At 46.4% G+C, this 15,796-nt stretch overlaps 14 non-coding genes and 33 pseudogenes across 14 annotated transcripts; all 47 read left to right on the top strand.

Annotated features, from left to right (window-relative positions):
• The first annotated feature begins 79 nt into the window (after positions 1-79).
• On the top strand, positions 80-198 carry LOC136740198 (5S ribosomal RNA). Its single transcript, XR_010813068.1, has one exon. It is a non-coding gene; the product is annotated as a 5S ribosomal RNA (ribosomal RNA).
• A 217-nt stretch (positions 199-415) lies between these two features.
• Positions 416-534, top strand: LOC136739987 (5S ribosomal RNA). Its single transcript, XR_010813049.1, has one exon. It is a non-coding gene; the product is annotated as a 5S ribosomal RNA (ribosomal RNA).
• A 219-nt stretch (positions 535-753) lies between these two features.
• On the top strand, positions 754-872 carry LOC136740160 (uncharacterized; annotated as a pseudogene).
• Positions 873-1,088: 216 nt separating this feature from the next.
• Positions 1,089-1,207, top strand: LOC136740248 (5S ribosomal RNA). The gene has a single exon (XR_010813086.1). It is a non-coding gene; the product is annotated as a 5S ribosomal RNA (ribosomal RNA).
• A 216-nt stretch (positions 1,208-1,423) lies between these two features.
• Positions 1,424-1,542, top strand: LOC136740260 (5S ribosomal RNA). The gene has a single exon (XR_010813097.1). It is a non-coding gene; the product is annotated as a 5S ribosomal RNA (ribosomal RNA).
• Positions 1,543-1,766: 224 nt separating this feature from the next.
• Positions 1,767-1,885, top strand: LOC136740017 (uncharacterized; annotated as a pseudogene).
• Positions 1,886-2,094: 209 nt separating this feature from the next.
• Positions 2,095-2,213, top strand: LOC136740268 (5S ribosomal RNA). Its single transcript, XR_010813106.1, has one exon. It is a non-coding gene; the product is annotated as a 5S ribosomal RNA (ribosomal RNA).
• A 211-nt stretch (positions 2,214-2,424) lies between these two features.
• On the top strand, positions 2,425-2,543 carry LOC136739978 (uncharacterized; annotated as a pseudogene).
• Positions 2,544-2,768: 225 nt separating this feature from the next.
• On the top strand, positions 2,769-2,887 carry LOC136740084 (uncharacterized; annotated as a pseudogene).
• Positions 2,888-3,113: 226 nt separating this feature from the next.
• LOC136740263 (5S ribosomal RNA) lies at positions 3,114-3,232 on the top strand. The gene has a single exon (XR_010813100.1). It is a non-coding gene; the product is annotated as a 5S ribosomal RNA (ribosomal RNA).
• Positions 3,233-3,442: 210 nt separating this feature from the next.
• On the top strand, positions 3,443-3,561 carry LOC136740131 (uncharacterized; annotated as a pseudogene).
• A 219-nt stretch (positions 3,562-3,780) lies between these two features.
• Positions 3,781-3,899, top strand: LOC136740186 (5S ribosomal RNA). The gene has a single exon (XR_010813067.1). It is a non-coding gene; the product is annotated as a 5S ribosomal RNA (ribosomal RNA).
• Positions 3,900-4,120: 221 nt separating this feature from the next.
• On the top strand, positions 4,121-4,239 carry LOC136740040 (uncharacterized; annotated as a pseudogene).
• Positions 4,240-4,450: 211 nt separating this feature from the next.
• Positions 4,451-4,569, top strand: LOC136740083 (uncharacterized; annotated as a pseudogene).
• A 218-nt stretch (positions 4,570-4,787) lies between these two features.
• Positions 4,788-4,906, top strand: LOC136739977 (uncharacterized; annotated as a pseudogene).
• Positions 4,907-5,131: 225 nt separating this feature from the next.
• Positions 5,132-5,250, top strand: LOC136740082 (uncharacterized; annotated as a pseudogene).
• Positions 5,251-5,475: 225 nt separating this feature from the next.
• On the top strand, positions 5,476-5,594 carry LOC136740262 (5S ribosomal RNA). Its single transcript, XR_010813099.1, has one exon. It is a non-coding gene; the product is annotated as a 5S ribosomal RNA (ribosomal RNA).
• A 210-nt stretch (positions 5,595-5,804) lies between these two features.
• Positions 5,805-5,923, top strand: LOC136740134 (uncharacterized; annotated as a pseudogene).
• A 219-nt stretch (positions 5,924-6,142) lies between these two features.
• On the top strand, positions 6,143-6,261 carry LOC136740174 (5S ribosomal RNA). The gene has a single exon (XR_010813066.1). It is a non-coding gene; the product is annotated as a 5S ribosomal RNA (ribosomal RNA).
• A 221-nt stretch (positions 6,262-6,482) lies between these two features.
• Positions 6,483-6,601, top strand: LOC136740039 (uncharacterized; annotated as a pseudogene).
• Positions 6,602-6,812: 211 nt separating this feature from the next.
• LOC136740080 (uncharacterized) lies at positions 6,813-6,931 on the top strand (annotated as a pseudogene).
• Positions 6,932-7,151: 220 nt separating this feature from the next.
• Positions 7,152-7,270, top strand: LOC136740072 (uncharacterized; annotated as a pseudogene).
• Positions 7,271-7,478: 208 nt separating this feature from the next.
• LOC136740021 (uncharacterized) lies at positions 7,479-7,597 on the top strand (annotated as a pseudogene).
• Positions 7,598-7,813: 216 nt separating this feature from the next.
• On the top strand, positions 7,814-7,932 carry LOC136740121 (uncharacterized; annotated as a pseudogene).
• A 225-nt stretch (positions 7,933-8,157) lies between these two features.
• LOC136740035 (5S ribosomal RNA) lies at positions 8,158-8,276 on the top strand. Its single transcript, XR_010813053.1, has one exon. It is a non-coding gene; the product is annotated as a 5S ribosomal RNA (ribosomal RNA).
• A 216-nt stretch (positions 8,277-8,492) lies between these two features.
• LOC136740255 (5S ribosomal RNA) lies at positions 8,493-8,611 on the top strand. Its single transcript, XR_010813093.1, has one exon. It is a non-coding gene; the product is annotated as a 5S ribosomal RNA (ribosomal RNA).
• A 211-nt stretch (positions 8,612-8,822) lies between these two features.
• On the top strand, positions 8,823-8,941 carry LOC136740110 (uncharacterized; annotated as a pseudogene).
• A 210-nt stretch (positions 8,942-9,151) lies between these two features.
• LOC136740145 (uncharacterized) lies at positions 9,152-9,270 on the top strand (annotated as a pseudogene).
• Positions 9,271-9,494: 224 nt separating this feature from the next.
• On the top strand, positions 9,495-9,613 carry LOC136740015 (uncharacterized; annotated as a pseudogene).
• A 218-nt stretch (positions 9,614-9,831) lies between these two features.
• On the top strand, positions 9,832-9,950 carry LOC136740038 (uncharacterized; annotated as a pseudogene).
• A 213-nt stretch (positions 9,951-10,163) lies between these two features.
• On the top strand, positions 10,164-10,282 carry LOC136740156 (uncharacterized; annotated as a pseudogene).
• Positions 10,283-10,506: 224 nt separating this feature from the next.
• On the top strand, positions 10,507-10,625 carry LOC136740144 (uncharacterized; annotated as a pseudogene).
• A 224-nt stretch (positions 10,626-10,849) lies between these two features.
• Positions 10,850-10,968, top strand: LOC136740014 (uncharacterized; annotated as a pseudogene).
• A 218-nt stretch (positions 10,969-11,186) lies between these two features.
• LOC136740037 (uncharacterized) lies at positions 11,187-11,305 on the top strand (annotated as a pseudogene).
• A 216-nt stretch (positions 11,306-11,521) lies between these two features.
• LOC136740195 (uncharacterized) lies at positions 11,522-11,640 on the top strand (annotated as a pseudogene).
• Positions 11,641-11,849: 209 nt separating this feature from the next.
• On the top strand, positions 11,850-11,968 carry LOC136739972 (5S ribosomal RNA). Its single transcript, XR_010813044.1, has one exon. It is a non-coding gene; the product is annotated as a 5S ribosomal RNA (ribosomal RNA).
• Positions 11,969-12,193: 225 nt separating this feature from the next.
• Positions 12,194-12,312, top strand: LOC136740267 (5S ribosomal RNA). The gene has a single exon (XR_010813105.1). It is a non-coding gene; the product is annotated as a 5S ribosomal RNA (ribosomal RNA).
• A 219-nt stretch (positions 12,313-12,531) lies between these two features.
• Positions 12,532-12,650, top strand: LOC136740193 (uncharacterized; annotated as a pseudogene).
• Positions 12,651-12,866: 216 nt separating this feature from the next.
• On the top strand, positions 12,867-12,985 carry LOC136740116 (5S ribosomal RNA). Its single transcript, XR_010813061.1, has one exon. It is a non-coding gene; the product is annotated as a 5S ribosomal RNA (ribosomal RNA).
• Positions 12,986-13,204: 219 nt separating this feature from the next.
• LOC136740164 (uncharacterized) lies at positions 13,205-13,323 on the top strand (annotated as a pseudogene).
• A 210-nt stretch (positions 13,324-13,533) lies between these two features.
• Positions 13,534-13,652, top strand: LOC136740143 (uncharacterized; annotated as a pseudogene).
• Positions 13,653-13,876: 224 nt separating this feature from the next.
• On the top strand, positions 13,877-13,995 carry LOC136739990 (uncharacterized; annotated as a pseudogene).
• Positions 13,996-14,220: 225 nt separating this feature from the next.
• On the top strand, positions 14,221-14,339 carry LOC136740059 (uncharacterized; annotated as a pseudogene).
• Positions 14,340-14,560: 221 nt separating this feature from the next.
• Positions 14,561-14,679, top strand: LOC136740006 (uncharacterized; annotated as a pseudogene).
• Positions 14,680-14,890: 211 nt separating this feature from the next.
• LOC136740096 (uncharacterized) lies at positions 14,891-15,009 on the top strand (annotated as a pseudogene).
• A 225-nt stretch (positions 15,010-15,234) lies between these two features.
• On the top strand, positions 15,235-15,353 carry LOC136739983 (uncharacterized; annotated as a pseudogene).
• A 210-nt stretch (positions 15,354-15,563) lies between these two features.
• Positions 15,564-15,682, top strand: LOC136740020 (uncharacterized; annotated as a pseudogene).
• The last annotated feature ends 114 nt before the right edge of the window (positions 15,683-15,796 follow it).

The following is a 15,796-nucleotide window of genomic DNA, read 5'->3' as shown; positions in this document are numbered from 1 at the left end:
TTTTTTTTTTTTTTTTTTTGCTGGAAGTTCCGTCAATACCCGCCAACCTTTAAGAGACATCATGCAGCCAGGCCTCTCGGCTTGCGGCCACACCGTCCTGAACGCGCCCGATCTCGTAAGATCTCGGAAGCTAAACGGGGCAGGACCTGGTCAGTACTTGGATGGGAGACCTCCTGGAAATACCTGGTGCTGCAAGCTTTTACGTCTCCTGGGTAACTTTATCGTAGCTCTTAATACTCTCTTTCTGTCTGGAGAAGATATAATTGAAGAATTGTACACGTACCCGGCTACTTTCAACACCCTTTGCTGCACTGGTATTTTTCCATCCATTTTTTTTTTTTTTTTTTTTTTTTTTGCTGGAAATTCCGTCAATACCCGCCAGCCTTTAAGAGACATCATGCAGCCAGGCATCTCGGCTTGCGGCCACACCATCCTGAACGCGCCCGATCTCGTCAGATCTCGGAAGCTAAACGGGGCAGGGCCTGGTCAGTACTTGGATGGGAGACCTCCTAGAAATACCAGGTGCTGCAAGCTTTTTACGTCTCCTGGGTAACTTCATCGTAGATCTTAATACTCTCTTTCTGTCTCCAGGAGATATAATTGAAGAATTGTACACGTACCCGGCTACTTTCAACACCCTTTCCTGCACTGATATTTTTCCCTCCATTTTTCTATTTTTTTTTTTTTTTTTTTGCTGGAAATTCCGTCAATACCCGCCAGCCTTTAAGAGACATCATGCAGCCAGGCATCTCGGCTTGCGGCCACACCATCCTGAACTCGCCCGATCTCGTCAGATCTTGGAAGCTAAACGGGGCAGGACCTGGTCGGTACATGAATGTGAGACCTCCTGGAAATACCTGGTGCTGCAAGCTTTTACGTCTCCTGGGTAACTTTATCGTAGCTCTTAATACTCTCTATCTGTCTGGAGGAGATATATTTGAAGTATTGTACACGTTCCCAGCTACTGTCAACACCCTTTGCTGCACTGATATTTTTCCATCCATTTTTCTTTTTTTTTTTTTTTTTTTGCTGGAAGTTCCGTCAATACCCGCCAACCTTTAAGAGACATCATGCAGCCAGGCCTCTCGGCTTGCGGCCACACCGTCCTGAATGCGCCCGATCTCGTCAGATCTCGGAAACTAAACGGGGCAGGGCCTGGTCAGTACTTGGATGGGAGACCTCCTAGAAATACCAGGTGCTGCAAGCCTTTTACGTCTCCTGGGTAACTTCATCGTAGCTCTTAATACTCTCTTTCTGTCTCCAGGAGATATAATTGAAGAATTGTACACGTACTAGGCTACTTTCAACACCCTTTGCTGCACTGATATTTTTCCCTCCATTTTTCTTTTTATTTTATTTTTTTGCTGGAAGTTCCGTCAATATCCGCCAGCCTTTAAGAGACATCATGCAGCCAGGCCTCTTGGCTTGCGGCCACACCGTCCTGAACGCCCCCGATCTCGTCAGATCTCGGAAGGTAAAAGGGGCAGGGCCTGGTCAGTACTTGGATGGGTGACCTCCTGGAAATACCTGGTGCTGCAAGCTTTTTTGTCTCCTGGGTAACTTCATCGTAGCTCTTAGTACTCTCTTTCTGTCTGGAGGAGATATAATTGAAGTATTGTACACGTACACGGCTACTTTCAACAGCCTTTGCTGCACTGATATTTTTCCATCCATTTTTCTTTTTTTTTTTTTTTTTTTTTTTTTTTGCTGGAAGTTCCGTCAATACCCGCCAACCTTTAAGAGACATCATGCAGCCAGGCCTCTCGGCTTGTGGCCACACCGTCCTGAATGCGCCCGATCTCGTAAGATCTCGGAAGCTAAACGGGGCAGGGCCTGGTCAGTACTTGGATGGCTGACCTCCTAGAAATATCAGGTGCTGCAAGCTTTTTACGTCTCCTGGGTAACTTCATCGTAGCTCTTAATACTCTCTTTCTGTCTGCAGGAGATATAATTGAAGAATTGTACACGTACCTGGCTACTTTCAACACCCTTTGCTGCACTGGTATTTCTCCCTCCATTTCTCTTTTTTTTTTTGCTGGATGTTCCGTCAAAACCCGCCAACCATTAAGAGACATCATGCAGCCCGGCCTCTTGGCTTGCAGCCACACCGTCCTGAACGCCCCCGATCTCGTCAGATCTCGGAAGGTAAAAGGGGCAGGGCCTGGTCAGTACTTGGATGGGTGACCTCCTGGAAATACCTGGTGCTGCAAGCTTTTTTGTCTCCTGGGTAACTTCATCGTAGCTCTTAGTACTCTCTTTCTGTCTGGAGGAGATATAATTGAAGTATTGTACACGTACACGGCTACTTTCAACAGCCTTTGCTGCACTGATATTTTTCCATCCATTTTTCTTTTTTTTTTTTTTGCTGGAAGTTCCGTCAAAACCCGCCAACCATTAAGAGACATCATGCAGCCCGGCCTCTTGGCTTGCAGCCACACCGTCCTGAACGCCCCCGATCTCATCAGATCTTGGAATTTAAACGGGGCAGGGCCTGGTCAGTACTTGGATGGGTGACCTCCTGGAAATGCCAGGTGCTGCAAGCTTTTTACGTCTCCTGGGTAACTTCATCGTAGCTCTTAATACTCTCTTTCTGTCTGGAGGAGATATAATTGAAGAATTGTACACGTACCCGGCTACTTTCAAAACCCATTACTGCACTGATATTTTTCCCTCCATTTTTCTTTTTCTTTTTTTTTTTTTTTTTTTTTGCTGGAAGTTCCGTCAATACCCGCCAGCCATTAAGAGACATCATGCAGCCAGGCCTCTCGGCTTGCGGCCACACCGTCCTGAACGCGCCCGATCTCGTCAGATCTCGGAATTTAAACGGGGCAGGGCCTGGTCAGTACTTTTATGGGTGACCTTCTGGAAATACGAGGTGCTGCAAACTTTTTACGTCTCCTGGGTAACTTCATCGTAGCTCTTAATTCTCTCTCTCTGTCTGGAGGAGATATAATTGAAGTATTGTACACGTATCCAGCTACTGTCAACACCCTTTGCTGCACTGATATTTTTCCATCCATTTTTCTTTTTTCATTTTTTATTTTTTATTTTTTGCTGGAAGTTCCGTCAATACCCGCCAACCTTTAAGAGACATCATGCAGCCAGGCCATTCGGCTTGTGGCCACACCGTCCTGAATGCGCCCGATCTCGTCAGATCTCGGAAGCTAAACGAGGCAGGGCCTGGTCAGTACTTGGATGGGAGACCTCCTAGAAATACCAGGTGCTGCAAGCTTTTTACGTCTCCTGGGTAACTTCATCGTAGCTCTTAATACTCTCTTTCTGTCTCCAGGAGATATAATTGAAGAATTGTACACGTACCCAGCTACTTTCAACACCCTTTGCTGCACTGCTTATTTTCCCTCTACTTTTCTTTTTTTTTTTTGCTGGCAGTTCCGTCAATACCCGCCAGCCTTTAAGAGACATCATGCAGCCAGGCATCTCGGCTTGCGGCCACACCATCCTGAACGCGCCCGATCTCGTCAGATCTCGGAAGCTAAATGGGGCAGGACCTGGACAGTACATGAATGTGAGACCTCCTGGAAATACCTGGTGCTGCTAGCTTTTACGTCTCCTGGGTAACTTCATCGTAGCTCTTAATACTCTCTATCTGTCTGGAGGAGATATAATTGAAGTATTGTACACGTACCCAGCTACTGTCAACACCCTTTGCTGCACTGATATTTTTCCATCCATTTTTCTTTTTTTTTTTTTTTTTTTTTTGCTGGAAGTTCCGTCAATACCCGCCAACCTTTAAGAGACATCATGCAGCCAGGCCTCTCGGCTTGCGGCCACACCGTCCTGAACGCGCCCGATCTCGTAAGATCTCGGAAGCTAAACGGGGCAGGACCTGGTCAGTACTTGGATGGGAGACCTCCTGGAAATACCTGGTGCTGCAAGCTTTTACGTCTCCTGGGTAACTTTATCGTAGCTCTTAATTCTCTCTTTCTGTCTGGGGGAGATATAATTGAAGAATTGTACACGTACACAGCTACTGTCAACACCCTTTGCTGCACTGATATTTTTCCATCCATTTTTCTTTTTTTTTTTTTTTTTTTTTTTTGCTGGAAGTTCCGTCAATACCCGCCAACCTTTAAGAGACATCATGCAGCCAGGCCTCTCGGCTTGTGGCCACACCGTCCTGAATGCGCCCGATCTCGTAAGATCTCGGAAGCTAAACGGGGCAGGACCTGGTCAGTACTTGGATGGCTGACCTCCTAGAAATATCAGGTGCTGCAAGCTTTTTACGTCTCCTGGGTAACTTCATCGTAGCTCTTAATACTCTCTTTCTGTCTGCAGGAGATATAATTGAAGAATTGTACACGTACCTGGCTACTTTCAACACCCTTTGCTGCACTGATATTTTTCCATCCATTTTTCTTTTTTTTTTTTTGCTGGAAGTTCCGTCAATACCCGCCAGCCTTTAAGAGACATCATGCAGCCAGGCCTCTCGGCTTGCGGCCACACCGTCCTGAACGCGCCCGATCTCGTCAGATCTCGGAATTTAAACGGGGCAGGGCCTGGTCAGTACTTTTATGGGTGACCTTCTGGAAATACGAGGTGCTGCAAACTTTTTACGTCTCCTGGGTAACTTCATCGTAGCTCTTAATTCTCTCTTTCAATCTGGAGGAGATATAATTGAAGAATTGTACACGTACCCGGCTTCTTTCAACAGCCTTTGCTGCACTGATATTTTTCCCTCCATTTTTCTTTTTTTTTTTTTTTTTTTTGCTGGAAGTTCCGTCAAAACCCGCCAACCATTAAGAGACATCATGCAGCCCGGCCTCTTGGCTTGCAGCCACACCGTCCTGAACGCCCCCGATCTCATCAGATCTTGGAATTTAAACGGGGCAGGGCCTGGTCAGTACTTGGATGGGTGACCTCCTGGAAATGCCAGGTGCTGCAAGCTTTTTACGTCTCCTGGGTAACTTCATCGTAGCTCTTAATACTCTCTTTCTGTCTGGAGGAGATATAATTGAAGAATTGTACACGTACCCGGCTACTTTCAAAACCCATTACTGCACTGATATTTTTCCCTCCATTTTTCTTTTTCTTTTTTTTTTTTTTTTTTTTTGCTGGAAGTTCCGTCAATACCCGCCAGCCATTAAGAGACATCATGCAGCCAGGCCTCTCGGCTTGCGGCCACACCGTCCTGAACGCGCCCGATCTCGTCAGATCTCGGAATTTAAACGGGGCAGGGCCTGGTCAGTACTTTTATGGGTGACCTTCTGGAAATACGAGGTGCTGCAAACTTTTTACGTCTCCTGGGTAACTTCATCGTAGCTCTTAATTCTCTCTCTCTGTCTGGAGGAGATATAATTGAAGTATTGTACACGTATCCAGCTACTGTCAACACCCTTTGCTGCACTGATATTTTTCCCTCCATTTTTCTTTTTCTTTTTTTTTTTTTTTTTTTTTGCTGGAAGTTCCGTCAATACCCGCCAACCTTTAAGAGACATCATGCAGCCAGGCCATTCGGCTTGTGGCCACACCGTCCTGAATGCGCCCGATCTCGTCAGATCTCGGAAGCTAAACGAGGCAGGGCCTGGTCAGTACTTGGATGGGAGACCTCCTAGAAATACCAGGTGCTGCAAGCTTTTTACGTCTCCTGGGTAACTTCATCGTAGCTCTTAATACTCTCTTTCTGTCTCCAGGAGATATAATTGAAGAATTGTACACGTACCCAGCTACTTTCAACACCCTTTGCTGCACTGCTTATTTTCCCTCTACTTTTCTTTTTTTTTTTTGCTGGCAGTTCCGTCAATACCCGCCAGCCTTTAAGAGACATCATGCAGCCAGGCATCTCGGCTTGCGGCCACACCGTCCTGAACGCGCCCGATCTCGTCAGATCTCGGAAGCTAAATGGGGCAGGACCTGGACAGTACATGAATGTGAGACCTCCTGGAAATACCTGGTGCTGCTAGCTTTTACGTCTCCTGGGTAACTTCATCGTAGCTCTTAATACTCTCTATCTGTCTGGAGGAGATATAATTGAAGTATTGTACACGTACCCAGCTACTGTCAACACCCTTTGCTGCACTGATATTTTTCCATCCATTTTTCTTTTTTTTTTTTTTTTTTTTTTGCTGGAAGTTCCGTCAATACCCGCCAACCTTTAAGAGACATCATGCAGCCAGGCCTCTCGGCTTGCGGCCACACCGTCCTGAACGCGCCCGATCTCGTAAGATCTCGGAAGCTAAACGGGGCAGGACCTGGTCAGTACTTGGATGGGAGACCTCCTGGAAATACCTGGTGCTGCAAGCTTTTACGTCTCCTGGGTAACTTTATCGTAGCTCTTAATTCTCTCTTTCTGTCTGGGGGAGATATAATTGAAGAATTGTACACGTACACAGCTACTGTCAACACCCTTTGCTGCACTGATATTTTTCCATCCATTTTTCTTTTTTTTTTTTTTTTTTTTTTTTGCTGGAAGTTCCGTCAATACCCGCCAACCTTTAAGAGACATCATGCAGCCAGGCCTCTCGGCTTGTGGCCACACCGTCCTGAATGCGCCCGATCTCGTAAGATCTCGGAAGCTAAACGGGGCAGGACCTGGTCAGTACTTGGATGGCTGACCTCCTAGAAATATCAGGTGCTGCAAGCTTTTTACGTCTCCTGGGTAACTTCATCGTAGCTCTTAATACTCTCTTTCTGTCTGCAGGAGATATAATTGAAGAATTGTACACGTACCTGGCTACTTTCAACACCCTTTGCTGCACTGATATTTTTCCATCCATTTTTCTTTTTTTTTTTTTGCTGGAAGTTCCGTCAATACCCGCCAGCCTTTAAGAGACATCATGCAGCCAGGCCTCTCGGCTTGCGGCCACACCGTCCTGAACGCGCCCGATCTCGTCAGATCTCGGAATTTAAACGGGGCAGGGCCTGGTCAGTACTTTTATGGGTGACCTTCTGGAAATACGAGGTGCTGCAAACTTTTTACGTCTCCTGGGTAACTTCATCGTAGCTCTTAATTCTCTCTTTCAATCTGGAGGAGATATAATTGAAGAATTGTACACGTACCCGGCTTCTTTCAACAGCCTTTGCTGCACTGATATTTTTCCCTCCATTTTTCTTTTTTTTTTTTTTTTTTTTTTGCTGGAAGTTCCGTCAATACCCGCCAACCTTTAAGAGACATCATGCAGCCAGGCCTCTCGGCTTGTGGCCACACCGTCCTGAATGCGCCCGATCTCGTAAAATCTCGGAAGCTAAACGGGGCAGGGCCTGGTCAGTACTTGGATGGCTGACCTCCTAGAAATATCAGGTGCTGCAAGCTTTTTACGTCTCCTGGGTAACTTCATCGTAGCTCTTAATACTCTCTTTCTGTCTGCAGGAGATATAATTGAAGAATTGTACACGTACCTGGCTACTTTCAACACCCTTTGCTGCACTGGTATTTCTCCCTCCATTTCTCTTTTTTTTTTGCTGGATGTTCCGTCAAAACCCGCCAACCATTAAGAGACATCATGCAGCCCGGCCTCTTGGCTTGCAGCCACACCGTCCTGAACGCCCCCGATCTCATCAGATCTTGGAATTTAAACGGGGCAGGGCCTGGTCAGTACTTGGATGGGTGACCTCCTGGAAATGCCAGGTGCTGCAATCTTTTTACGTCTCCTGGGTAACTTCATCGTAGCTCTTAATACTCTCTTTCTGTCTGGAGGAGATATAATTGAAGAATTGTACACGTACCCGGCTACTTTCAAAACCCATTACTGCACTGATATTTTTCCCTCCATTTTTCTTTTTCTTTATTATTATTTCTGGAAGTTCCGTCAATACCCGCCAGCCTTTAACAGACATCATGCAGCCAGGCCTCTTGGCTTGCGGCCACATTGTCCTGAACGCGCCTGATCTCGTCAGATCTCGGAAGCTAAACGGGGCAGGACCTGATCAGTACTTGGATGGGAGATCGTCTGGAAATACCAGGTGCTGCCAGCTTTTTACATCTCCTGGGGAACTTCATCGTTGCTCTTAATACTCTCTCTCTGTCTGGAGGAGATATAATTGAAGTATTGTACACGTATCCAGCTACTGTCAACACCCTTTGCTGCACTGATATTTTTCCATCCATTTTTCTTTTTTCTTTTTTTCTTTTTTTTTTTTGCTGGAAGTTCCGTCAATACCCGCCAACCTTTAAGAGACATCATGCAGCCAGGCCTTTCGGCTTGTGGCCACACCGTCCTGAATGCGCCCGATCTCGTCAGATCTCGGAAGCTAAACGGGGCAGGGCCTGGTCAGTACTTGGATGGGAGACCTCCTAGAAATACCAGGTGCTGCAAGCTTTTTACGTCTCCTGGGTAACTTCATCGTAGCTCTTAATACTCTCTATCTGTCTGGAGGAGATATAATTGAAGTATTGTACACGTACCCAGCTACTGTCAACACCATTTGCTGCACTGATATTTTTCCATCCATTTTTCTTTTTTTTTTTTTTTTTTGCTGGAAGTTCCGTCAATACCCGCTAACCTTTAAGAGACATCATGCAGCCAGGCCTCTCGGCTTGCGGCCACACCGTCCTGAACGTGCCCGATCTCGTAAGATCTCGGAAGCTAAACGGGGCAGGACCTGGTCAGTACTTGGATGGGAGACCTCCTGGAAATACCTGGTGCTGCAAGCTTTTACGTCTCCTGGGTAACTTTATCGTAGCTCTTAATTCTCTCTTTCTGTCTCCAGGAGATATAATTGAAGAATTGTACACGTACCCGGCTACTTTCAACACCTTTTCCTGCACTGATATTTTTCCCTCCATTTTTCTTTTTTTTTTTTTTGCTGGAAATTCCGTCAATACCCGCTAGCCTTTAAGAGACATCATGCAGCCAGACATCTCGGCTTGCGGCCACACCGTCCTGAACGCGCCCGATCTTGTCAGATCTCGGAAGCTAAACGGGGCAGGACCTGGTCAGTACTTAAATGTGAGACCTCCTGGAAATACCAGGTGCTGCCAGCTTCTTACGTCTCCTGGGGAACTTCATCGTAGCTCTTAATACTCTCTTTCTGTCTGGAGAAGATATAATTGAAGAATTGTACACGTACCCGGCTACTTTCAACACCCTTTGCTGCACTGGTGTTTTTCCCTCTATTTTTCTTTTTTTTTTTTGCTGGCAGTTCCGTCAATACACGCCAGCCTTTAAGAGACATCATGCAGCCAGGCATCTCGGCTTGCGGCCACACCATCCTGAACGCGCCCGATCTCGTCAGATCTCGGAAGCTAAACGGGGCAGGACCTGGTCAGTACATGAAAGTGAGACCTCCTGGAAATACCTAGTGCTGCAAGCTTTTACGTCTCCTGGGTAACTTTATCGTAGCTCTTAATACTCTCTCTCTGTCTGGAGGAGATATAATTGAAGTATTGTACACGTATCCAGCTACTGTCAACACCCTTTGCTGCACTGATATTTTTCCATCCATTTTTCTTTTTTCTTTTTTTCTTTTTTTTTTTTGCTGGAAGTTCCGTCAATACCCGCCAACCTTTAAGAGACATCATGCAGCCAGGCCTCTCGGCTTGTGGCCACACCGTCCTGAACGCGCCCGATCTCGTAAGATCTCGGAAGCTAAACGGGGCAGGACCTGGTCAGTACTTGGATGGGAGACCTCCTGGAAATACCTGGTGCAGCAAGCTTTTACGTCTCCTGGGTAACTTTATCGTAGCTCTTAATTCTCTCTTTCTGTCTGGAGGAGATATAATTGAAGAATTGTACACGTACCCGGCTACTTTCAACACCCTTTGCTGCACTGATATTTTTCCCTCCCTTTTTCTATTTTTTTTTTTTTTTTTTTGCTGGAAGTTCCGTCAATACCCGCCAGCCTTTAAGAGACATCATGCAGCCAGTTCTCTTGGCTTGCGGCCACACCGTCCTGAACGCGCCTGATCTCATCATATCTCGGAAGCTAAACGGGGCAGGGTCTGGTCAGTACTTGGTTGGGTGACCTCCTGGAAATACCAGGTGCTGCAAGCTTTTTACGTCTCCTGGGTAACTTCATCGTAGCTCTTAATACTCTCTTTCAGTCTGGAGGAGATATTATTGAAGAATTGTACACGTACCCGGCTACTTTCAACACCTTTTCCTGCACTGATATTTTTCCCTCCATTTTTCTTTTTTTTTTTTTTGCTGGAAATTCCGTCAATACCCGCTAGCCTTTAAGAGACATCATGCAGCCAGACATCTCGGCCATGCGGCCACACCGTCCTGAACGCGCCCGATCTTGTCAGATCTCGGAAGCTAAACGGGGCAGGACCTGGTCAGTACTTAAATGTGAGACCTCCTGGAAATACCAGGTGCTGCAAGCTTTTACGTCTCCTGGGTAACTTTATCGTAGCTCTTAATACTCTCTCTCTGTCTGGAGGAGATATAATTGAAGTATTGTACACGTATCCAGCTACTGTCAACACCCTTTGCTGCACTGATATTTTTCCATCCATTTTTCTTTTTTCTTTTTTTCTTTTTTTTTTTTGCTGGCAGTTCCGTCAATACACGCCAGCCTTTAAGAGACATCATGCAGCCAGGCATCTTGGCTTGCGGCCACACCATCCTGAACGCGCCCGATCTCGTCAGATCTCGGAAGCTAAACGGGGCAGGACCTGGTCAGTACATGAAAGTGAGACCTCCTGGAAATACCTAGTGCTGCAAGCTTTTACGTCTCCTGGGTAACTTTATCGTAGCTCTTAATACTCTCTCTCTGTCTGGAGGAGATATAATTGAAGTATTGTACACGTATCCAGCTACTGTCAACACCCTTTGCTGCACTGATATTTTTCCATCCATTTTTCTTTTTTCTTTTTTTCTTTTTTTTTTTTGCTGGAAGTTCCGTCAATACCCGCCAACCTTTAAGAGACATCATGCAGCCAGGCCTCTCGGCTTGTGGCCACACCGTCCTGAACGCGCCCGATCTCGTAAGATCTCGGAAGCTAAACGGGGCAGGACCTGGTCAGTACTTGGATGGGAGACCTCCTGGAAATACCTGGTGCAGCAAGCTTTTACGTCTCCTGGGTAACTTTATCGTAGCTCTTAATTCTCTCTTTCTGTCTGGAGGAGATATAATTGAAGAATTGTACACGTACCCGGCTACTTTCAACACCCTTTGCTGCACTGATATTTTTCCCTCCCTTTTTCTATTTTTTTTTTTTTTTTTTTGCTGGAAGTTCCGTCAATACCCGCCAGCCTTTAAGAGACATCATGCAGCCAGTCCTCTTGGCTTGCGGCCACACCGTCCTGAACGCGCCTGATCTCATCATATCTCGGAAGCTAAACGGGGCAGGGTCTGGTCAGTACTTGGTTGGGTGACCTCCTGGAAATACCAGGTGCTGCAAGCTTTTTACGTCTCCTGGGTAACTTCATCGTAGCTCTTAATACTCTCTTTCAGTCTGGAGGAGATATTATTGAAGAATTGTACACGTACCCGGCTACTTTCAACAGCCTTTGCTGCACTGATATTTTTCCCTCCATTTTTCTTTTTTTTTTTTTTTTTTTGCTGGAAGTTCCGTCAATACCCACCAGCCTAAAGAGACATCATGCAGCCGGGCCCCTTGGCTTTCGGCCACACCGTCCTGAACGCGCACGATATCGTCAGATCTCTGAAGCTAAACGGGGCAGGGCCTGGTCAGTACGTAGATGGGAGACCTCCTGGAAATACCTGGTGCTGCAAGCTTTTTACGTCTCCTGTGAAACTTCATCGTAGCTCTTAATACTCTCTATCTGTCTGGAGGAGATATAATTGAAGTATTGTACACGTACCCGGCTACTTTCAACAGCCTTTGCTGCACTGATATTTTTCCCTCCATTTTTCTTTTTTTTTTTTGCTGGAAGTTCGTCAATATCCGCCAACCTTTAAGAGACATCATGCAGCCAGGCCTCTCGGCTTGTGGCCACACCGTCCTGAATGCGCCCGATCTCGTAAGATCTCGGAAGCTAAACGGGGTAGGGCCTGGTCAGTACTTGGATGGCTGACCTCCTAGAAATACCAGGTGCTGCAAGCTTTTTACGTCTCCTGGGTAACTTCATCGTAGCTCTTAATACTCTCTCTCTGTCTGGAGGAGATATAATTGAAGTATTGTACACGTATCCAGCTACTGTCAACACCCTTTGCTGCACTGATATTTTTCCATCCATTTTTCTTTTTTCTTTTTTTCTTTTTTTTTTTTGCTGGAAGTTCCGTCAATACCCGCCAACCTTTAAGAGACATCATGCAGCCAGGCCTTTCGGCTTGTGGCCACACCGTCCTGAATGCGCCCGATCTCGTCAGATCTCGGAAGCTAAACGGAGCAGGGCCTGGTCAGTACTTGGATGGGAGACCTCCTAGAAATACCAGGTGCTGCAAGCTTTTTACGTCTCCTGCGTAACTTCATCGTAGCTCTTAATACTCTCTTTCTGTCTCCAGGAGATATAATTGAAGAATTGTACACGTACCCAGCTACTTTCAACACCCTTTGCTGCACTGGTATATTTCCCTCCATTTTTCTTTTTTTTTTTTTTTTTTTTTGCTGGAAATTCCGTCAATACCCGTTAGCCTTTAAGAGACATCATGCAGCCAGGCATCTCGGCTTGCGGCCACACCGTCCTGAACGCGCCCGATCTTGTCACATCTCGGAAGCTAAACGGGGCAGGACCTGGTCAGTACTTAAATGTGAGACCTCCTGGAAATACCAGGTGCTGCCAGCTTCTTACGTCTCCTGGGGAACTTCATCGTAGCTCTTAATACTCTCTATCTGTCTGGAGGAGATATAATTGAAGTATTGTACACGTACCCAGCTACTGTCAACACCATTTGCTGCACTGATATTTTTCCATCCATTTTTCTTTTGTTTTTTTTTTTTTGCTGGAAGTTCCGTCAATACCCGCCAACCTTTAAGAGACATCATGCAGCGAGGCCTCTCAGCTTGCGGCCACACCGTCCTGAATGCGCCCGATCTCGTCAGATCTCGGAAGCTAAACGGGGCAGGGCCTGGTCAGTACTTGGATGGGAGACCTCCTAGAAATACCAGGTGCTGCAAGTTTTTTACGTCTCCTGGGTAACTTCATCGTAGCTCTTAATACTCTCTTTCTGTCTCCAGGAGATATAATTGAAGAATTGTACACGTACCCGGCTACTTTCAACACCTTTTCCTGCACTGATATTTTTCCCTCCATTTTTCTTTTTTTTTTTTTTTTTTTTTGCTGGAAATTCCGTCAATACCCGCTAGCCTTTAAGAGACATCATGCAGCCAGACATCTCGGCTTGCGGCCACACCGTCCTAAACGCGCCCGATCTTGTCAGATCTCGGAAGCTAAACGGGGAAGGACCTGGTCAGTACTTAAATGTGAGACCTCCTGGAAATACCAGGTGCTGCCAGCTTCTTACGTCTCCTGGGGAACTTCATCGTAGCTCTTAATACTCTCTTTCTGTCTGGAGAAGATATAATTGAAGAATTGTACACGTACCCGGCTACTTTCAACACCCTTTGCTGCACTGGTATTTTTCCCTCTATTTTTCTTTTTTTTTTTTGCTGGCAGTTCCGTCAATACCCGCCAGCCTTTAAGAGACATCATGCAGCCAGGCATCTCGGCTTGCGGCCACACCATCCTGAACGCGCCCGATCTCGTCAGATCTCGGAAGCTAAACGGGGCAGGACCTGGTCAGTACATGAAAGTGAGACCTCCTGGAAATACCTAGTGCTGCAAGCTTTTACGTCTCCTGGGTAACTTTATCGTAGCTCTTAATACTCTCTCTCTGTCTGGAGGAGATATAATTGAAGTATTGTACACGTATCCAGCTACTGTCAACACCCTTTGCTGCACTGATATTTTTCCATCCATTTTTCTTTTTTCTTTTTTTCTTTTTTTTTTTTGCTGGAAGTTCCGTCAATACCCGCCAACCTTTAAGAGACATCATGCAGCCAGGAATCTCGGCTTGCGGCCACACCATCCTGAACTCGCCCGATCTCGTCAGATCTTGGAAGCTAAACAGGGCAGGACCTGGTCAGTACTTGGATGGGAGACCTCCTAGAAATACCAGGTGCTGCAAGCTTTTTACGTCTCCTGGGTAACTTCATCGTAGCTCTTAATACTCTCTTTCTGTCTCCAGGAGATATAATTGAAGTATTGTACACGTATCCAGCTACTGTCAACACCCTTTGCTGCACTGATATTTTTCCATCCATTTTTCTTTTTTCTTTTTTTTTTTTTTTTTTTTGCTGGAAGTTCCGTCAATACCCGCCAGCCATTAAGAGACATCATGCAGCCAGGCCTCTTGTCTTGCGGCCACACCGTCCTGAACACGCCCGATCTCGTCAGATCTCGGAAGCTAAACGGGGCAGGGCCTGGTCAGTACTTGGATGGGTGACCTCCTGGAGATATCAGGTGCTGAAAGCTTTTTACATCTCCTGGGTAACTTCAGCATAGCTCTTAATACTCTCATTCAGTCTGGAGGAGATATAATTGAAGAATTGTACATGTACCCGGCTACTGTCAACACCCTTTGCTGCACTGATATTTTTCCCTCCATTTTTCTATTTATTTATTTTTTATTTTTTGCTGGAAGTTCCGTCAATACCCGCCAGCCTTTAAGAGACATCATGCAGCCCGGCCTCTTGTCTTGCGGCCACACCGTCCTGAACACGCCCGATCTCGTCAGATCTCGGAAGCTAAACGGGGCAGGGCCTCGTCAGTACTTGGATGGGAGACCTCCTGGAAATACCTGGTGCTGCAAGCTTTATACGTCTCCTGGGAAACTTCATCGTAGCTCTTAATACTCTCTATCTGTCTGGAGGAGATATAATTGAAGTATTGTACACGTACCCGGCTACTTTCAACAGCCATTGCTGCACTGATATTTTTCCCTCCATTTTCCATTTTTTTTTTTTGCTGGAAGTTCCGTCAATACCCGCCAGCCTTTAAGAGACATCATGCAGCCAGGCATCTCGGCTTGCGGCCACACCATCCTGAACGCGCCCGATCTCGTCAGATCTCGGAAGCTAAACGGGGCAGGACCTGGTCAGTACATGAATGTGAGACCTCCTGGAAATACCTAGTGCTGCAAGCTTTTACGTCTCCTGGGTAACTTTATCGTAGCTCTTAATACTCTCTCTCTGTCTGGAGGAGATATAATTGAAGTATTGTACACGTATCCAGCTACTGTCAACACCCTTTGCTGCACTGATATTTTTCCATCCATTTTTCTTTTTTCTTTTTTTCTTTTTTATTTTTTGCTGGAAGTTCCGTCAATACCCGCCAACCTTTAAGAGACATCATGCAGCCAGGCCATTCGGCTTGTGGCCACACCGTCCTGAATGCGCCCAATCTCGTCAGATCTCGGAAGCTAAACGGGGCAGGGCCTGGTCAGTACTTGGATGGGAGACCTCCTAGAAATACCAGGTGCTGCAAGCTTTTTACGTCTCCTGGGTAACTTCATCGTAGCTCTTAATACTCTCTTTCTGTCTCCAGGAGATATAATTGAAGAATTGTACACGTACCCAGCTACTTTCAACACCCTTTGCTGCACTGGTTATTTTCCCTCTACTTTTCTTTTTTTTTTTTGCTGGCAGTTCCGTCAATACCCGCCAGCCTTTAAGAGACATCATGCAGCCAGGCATCTCGGCTTGCGGCCACACCATCCTGAACGCGCCCGATCTCGTCAGATCTCGGAAGCTAAACGGGGCAGGACCTGATCAGTACTTGGATGGGAGATCGTCTGGAAATACCAGGTGCTGCCAGCTTTTTACATCTCCTGGGGAACTTCATCGTTGCTCTTAATACTCTCTCTCTGTCTGGAGGAGATATAATTGAAGTATTGTACACGTATCCAGCTACTGTCAACACCCTTTGCTGCA

This window comes from Amia ocellicauda, unplaced genomic scaffold, assembly GCF_036373705.1.
Source record: "Amia ocellicauda isolate fAmiCal2 unplaced genomic scaffold, fAmiCal2.hap1 HAP1_SCAFFOLD_63, whole genome shotgun sequence".
Lineage (NCBI taxonomy): Eukaryota > Metazoa > Chordata > Actinopteri > Amiiformes > Amiidae > Amia > Amia ocellicauda.
Note: the sequence above shows the minus strand (reverse complement) of the source record. Positions and strands in the feature narration are given on the sequence as shown.